Source organism: Diceros bicornis, chromosome 31 (genome assembly GCF_020826845.1).
Source record: "Diceros bicornis minor isolate mBicDic1 chromosome 31, mDicBic1.mat.cur, whole genome shotgun sequence".
NCBI classification, from domain to species: domain Eukaryota; kingdom Metazoa; phylum Chordata; class Mammalia; order Perissodactyla; family Rhinocerotidae; genus Diceros; species Diceros bicornis.
Window position 1 is genome coordinate 21,186,460 of NC_080770.1, and position 6,508 is coordinate 21,192,967.

General features: G+C 34.5%; 1 pseudogene; it reads right to left on the reverse strand.

Annotated features, from left to right (window-relative positions):
• Positions 1–5,170: 5,170 nt before the first annotated feature.
• LOC131395788 (olfactory receptor 4C11-like) lies at positions 5,171–6,101 on the reverse strand (annotated as a pseudogene).
• Between the last annotated feature and the right edge of the window lie 407 nt (positions 6,102–6,508).

Consider the following 6,508-nt stretch of genomic DNA (forward strand, 5'->3'; position numbering starts at 1 on the left):
CTGCCTTTCATAGTGGCTGCTCCATTTTGCATTACCATGAACGGTATACAAGTGTGAATAGTGATGTTTGGTCATCTTTTCATTGCTTATTGGCCACTGGCATATCTTCTTTTTAGAAACGTCTATTCAAGTTCTTGTCCATTTTTAATTTTTTTTTTTTTTGGGAGGAAGATCAGCCCTGAGCTAACATCTGATGCCAATCCTCCTCTTTTTGCTGAGGAAGATTGGCCCTGAGCTAACATCTGTGCCCTTCTTCCTCTACTTTATACGGGACGCTGCCACAGCATGGCTTGGCAAGTGGTGCCTCGGTGTGTGCCCAGGATCCGAACCGACGAACCCCGGGCCGCCGAGTGTAGTGCATGCACCTAGCCGCTTGCGCCACTGGGCTAGCCCCCATTTTTAAATTTTAAATGAGAGATGATTGACATATAACATTGTGTATGTTTAAGGTATGCAATGTTTTGATTTGGTATATTAATATATTGCAATATGATTACCACTGCAGTGTTAGATAACCTTTATCACGTCACATAATCATCTATTTTTTTGTGTGTGAGAATATTTAAGATCTGGTCTCTTAGCAATATGAAGTATATAATACAGTATTGTTGACCATAATCACTATGTTGTGCATTAAATATCTAGAACTAATTCATTTTCTAATTTCAACTTTGTACCCTTTGAACAACTCCTCCTCTGTTACCCCAACCTCCAACTCCTGGTAACCACCATTCTGCTCTCTGTTTTTATGAGTTTGGCTTTTTTAGATTCCACATAATAGTGACATCATAACAGTATTTGTCTTTCTGTGTCTGACATATTTCACTTAGCATAATACCATCAAGTTCTAACCATGTTGTCACAAATGGCAGGATTTTTTTCTTTCTTATGGCTGAATAATATTCCATTTATATATACATATATATTTATATTCACAGATACATCATATCTTCTTTATCAACTCATCCATTGATGGACCCCAGACCCTTAGATAGTTTCCATATCTTGCCTGTTATGAATAATGCTACAATGGACCAGTGAGTGCAGCTATTTCTTCAATATCCTGTTTTTATTTCCTTTGGATATATAGAGTGGAGTGGGATTGCTGAATCATATGATGGTTTGATTTATAATTTTTTGAGGAACCTCTGTACTGTTTTCCAAAGTGGCTGTACCAATTTACCTTCCCACCAACAGGGCACATGGGTTTTCTTTTCTCCATATCTTCACCAACACTTGCTATTTCTTGTGTTCTTGATGATAGCCATTCTAACAGGTGTGAGGTGATGTCTCATTGTGGTTTTGATTTGCATTTCTCTGATTATTATTGATGTTGAACACCTTTTCATGTACTCATTGGCCATTAGATGTCTTTCTTGGAAAAATGTCTATTCAGTTCCTATATTTTGGATATTAACCCTTTATCAGGCATATGGTTTGTAAATATTTTCTCCCATTCCATAAGTTGGTTTTTCATTATTTTGATTGTTTATCTTCCTGTACAGAAGCTTTTTAGTTTGATAGAGTTCCACTTGTTGATATTTTGCTTTTGATGGGATATACAAAAACTTTTTGTCAAGACCAACGTCAAGGAGTTTTTCCCTTGGTTCACTTCTAAGAGTTTTATCATATCAGGTCTTATGTTTAGGTCTTTAATCCATTTCAAGTTAATTTTTGTGAGGGGTATAAGATAAGGATTCAGTTTCATTTTTCTGCATGTGGTTATCCAGTTTTCCCAACACCATTTATTGAAGAGACTATCTTTTCCCCATTGCGTATTCTTGGATCTCTAAATGTGATATACTATGTTAATAAAATGAAAAATAAAAATCATATGATCATCTCAATAGATGAAGAAAAAGCATTTGACAAAATACAAGATACTTTCATGGTAAAAATACTCAATAAACTAGGTATAGAAGGAACATACCTCAACATAATAAAGTTTATATATGACAAACCTACAGCTAACATCATACTCAAAGGTGAAAAGTTGAAAGATTATGCTCTAAGGCCAGGAATAACTCAAGGGTGTCCAATCTTACCACTACTATTCAATATTGTACTGGAAATACTAGCTAGAGTAATCAGGCATGATAAAGAAATAAAAGGCATTTAAATTGGAAAGAAGTAAAAATGTTTCCATTTGCAGATGATATGATCTTATATAGAGAAAATAGTAAAGACTCCACCAAAAACAAAAAAGTCAGAACTAATCAATAAATTCAGTAAAGTTGCAGGATACAAAATCAACATACAGAAATCAGTTGTGTTTCTGTACACTAACAACAAAATATCTAAAAAAGAAATAAAGGAAGCAATCCCACTCACAGTAGCATCAAAAACAGTAAAATATTCAGAAATAAGTTTAAGCAATAAAATGAAAGATCTGTACAATGAAAACTACAGAACTTTGATGAAAGAAATCAAAGAAGACACAAATAAACGGAAGAACATCCCCTGTTCACGATGGGAAGTGTTAATACAGTTAAAACGACCAGGCTACCCAAAGCCATCTATAGAATTCAACACAATCCTTATCAAAATTTCAATGACATTTTTCACAGATATAGAACAAACAATTCTAAAATTTGTATGGAATCACAAAAGACCCTGAATAGCCAAGGTGTTACTGAGAAAGAAAAACAAAGCTGGAAGCATCACACTTTCTGATTTCAAACTGTACTACAAAGCTACAGGACAGTCATGAATCACTTAATGATGGGGACATGTTCTGAGAAATGCATCAGTAGGTGATTCCATCGTCATGTGAACATCATAGAGTGTACTTACACAAATCTAGATGGTATAGCCTACTACACATCTAGGCTATATGGTACTAATCTTATGGGACCATCGTTATATATGCGGTCAATCATTGACCGAAAAGTCATTATGCAGCACCTGACTATCAGCGTGAATGATATTCTGAAATTTTTGCATCTCTTATCTCTTCTATTTTCAAACCTCAATTGCGTGCAAGATGTCAATCTGAATTTATGCCCATCTGCCCCATTTTTGAATACTTCTTCACATGCTCACAACAGATAGACGTTCCTCTCTTCCCTTTACATAGAGTAAATATTTTTTCTTTTTTTAATTTCAGATATTGATGTATAATTGACATAAAATTTTAAGCTATTTAATGGATACATCATGGTGATTTGTTATTTGATATATTGTACACATTGTGAAAAGATTCTCTTCAAATAGTTAATTAACACATCCGTCACCTCACCTATTTATCTTTTTTTTTTTTTTTTGGTGAGAATAATTGAGTTCTCCTCTCTTAGTACATTTCAATTACACAATACAGTCACCATGTTTTCAGCCATAGTCACCATGTTTTATATTAGATCCTTAGAGCTTATTCATCTTATAGCTGAAAGTTCGTTCCCTTTTACCAAACTTTCCCTATTTCCCCTACCTCCCAGCACTGGGAAAACACTTTTCTACTTTCTGTTGCTATGAGTTTAACTTTTCTTTCTTTCTTTCTTTTCTTTTTTTTTTTAGATTCCACATATAAGTCATCTTTAAACCTCATGATGCAAAATGTAAACAGCCTGGAGCATGTTCTCAAGAGTCTCTTTTCTTTCTTAAGTAATACCAATGCGTTTAACATTCTCTTAGGTTTCTATTTAATCCTCTTAAAACAGTACTTCACTGATATTTTCAGTTAAAATTTACCTTCCATTATAATTATAAATTACATTCTCTGAATAAAATAAAAATACTGTTAGTAAACATATATGGGGGTTTTTATTTTAAAAATATAACTTTTAGTAAATATATTTTGAAAATTCTTTTTGAAAATTTCATTCTTATCATGATGAAAATAGATAACACATACTAAATTTTTTTCTCCTAAGCTCTTTATGTATACCGTCTTGTTTAATCCTCATGACAAGCCAATAAAATAGGGACTATTTTCATTTCTAATTTACAGATAAAATTTAGGCCCAGGATTTCATATATCTTTTCTAAAGCTACAGGGCTATAAAGTGGTAGAGCCAGGATTTGGATTTATGAGTTCTAGTCCACAGTTCATACTCTCAATCATTGTATTATACCACCCATCTTAAAGCCAGAATGAATATAGTTCGTGATCGCTCATCCACTTCCAAATGTTTCCTTTATTTTAAGCCATCTTGTAGAGATATTTGAATTAACAGGTAAAGTGAGACAGAAGCATTTATTAGTGATTTGGGAGACATACAGGACTGCTTTAAAACTTTGCTTCTAGTCCTTCTTAGCAGAACAAGCTCATAGAATTTGTTCACTTCTCTGAACTTTAGATTTTTCATCTGTAAATTTTCAGTAAACATACCTAACTTTGTACTATTTTTATGAGACACAAGGATGATAAAAAAGTTCACTGAACACATTTCAGGCATTCCACTTCTTCCTAAAATGAAAGAATAATTAGAATTCATAGTTTCTCTTTAAGTAGAATCACTTTTGAGGGTGGATGGTCTCTTCAAAACTATACGTTGGATGGATATTGTGTCCCAGAAATTTAAAAAATTTTTACACTATTTTTCTAGTTTTAATTTAACTACAAGTTCTTTTGAACCATATAAACCTTCTAGATTTTCTTCTCTATGTAACTTCTTATTCTATTATCTTAACTTCATTTTTTCAGTTACATGTTAGCTTATTTTATTTTCTTCTATATCTTTTACCTTCATTAATTCATTCCTCTGAAATGCAAATAACCATGAAATCCTGTATTTTTTGTATGTGTGTGTGCTGGTGTTATGGAGCTATAGATTAAATGAGTTTACAATGGCATCACGACATTTCCATTCTCTGGTAAATACTCAGCCCTCCTCATGTATGACATGCCAATTTTGAGACACCAGGGTAGACAATGAGCTTCATAATGACCTGGAAAGTAAAATGAAATGAGAACAAGAAAACTCAGGTTATTTTACTGAATTTATTTCAAAATAATCTTTGACAGGAGGATATAGCTGGAACTGGTAAGTTTGGCGCAATTAGAGAATTAGAAGCCGTGGCATTCATCTTGACTGTGAAGTAGGAAAAAAATAGCAACTCACAATCATATATGACTGTTTGTTATTCTCACAATAGTCAGACTGTCATATCTGATATCTGTACAGATTCAGTCAAACCATGACTCAATAAATAATCAGGCCAAGACCTCAATTCATTTTTTGCTTTCTGAGGTAATTTTGATATGCCGTAACTTTCTCATAGCATTGTTTACTTCTGCATTCCTCAGCGTGTAGATGAGTGGATTGAGAAAGGGAGTTCCAATAGTATAAAATACTGCCACCACCTTGTCCACGGAGAAAGTGGTTGGGGGGCATGTATACATACACATACATGGGCCCAAGAATAAGACGACTACAATGATGTGGGAAGTGCAAGTGGAGAGAGCTTTTTTCTTCCCTTCTGCACTGCGGTTTCTCAGCGAATGCAAGATGACAACATATGAGATCATCAGAATCACAAAACTGCTTGTGCGAAGGGACCCACTATTAGACACCACCTGTAGGTTGATCACGTAAATATCCACGCAGGCAAGTTTCGACAAGGGCTGCATTCACAGCAATAATGATCAATCAAATTGGGTCCACAGAAAGGCAATCTCAAGGCCAGGATAATCTGAGCTATGGAATGTATAAAAGACCCTATCCATGCAAGAACAATCAGGATGATGCAGACTTGCCGGCTCACGATGGTTGGATAATGCAGGGGCTTACAGATGGCCACATAGCGATCAACGGCCATAAAGATGGGGACAAAGATCTCCATGGAGCCAAATGAATGCAGTGCAAAGATCTGATCCATGCACTCATTGTAAGAAATGATTTTCTTTTCAGAGAGAGCATCCACAATTAGTCTAGGGGCTGCGGACGTTGAAAAGCAGGTATCCACTAAGGATAAATAAAATAAGAAACAGTACATAGGGCTTCCAAGAGTCCGGCTTGACTTGATGGTCACAATAATAAGCAAATTTCCCACCACAGTTCCCACATAGAAAATGAAGACGATCACAAACACTATTTTCTGCCTCTTAGGATCTTGTGTCAATCCAACAGTATGACCTCAGTTACACTGTTATTTTGCTACATTGTTTCAGTCAATGTAGGGAAAGCACTGGTTAGAAATAATCTGCAAAGAAGAAAAGAAAAAAGAATTTTAAAATGAATACTACATTTGGAGATTGACTACATATGCTGGATCATGGAACTGCTGCTTTCCAATAGGTAATCCCTTCCCTGCTGTGTACTGCTTTTATCTGAATGAAATGGAATTTATAATACTTATTCAATCTATTTACCCAATGCCTATGAAAATAATGATACAAGAAATAGAAAATTAATGAAAAAGTAAATGATTCTTCAGACATAATAAATGTTAATTTGGGTTATTTGGCATGAGTGAATAACTTCTTCAGCTGAATGTTTTCTTCTATTTTCATCAAGGACGTATCAATATCAGGGTAGCGTGTTGCAGAAGTAGAGGAAAGTTTTACATG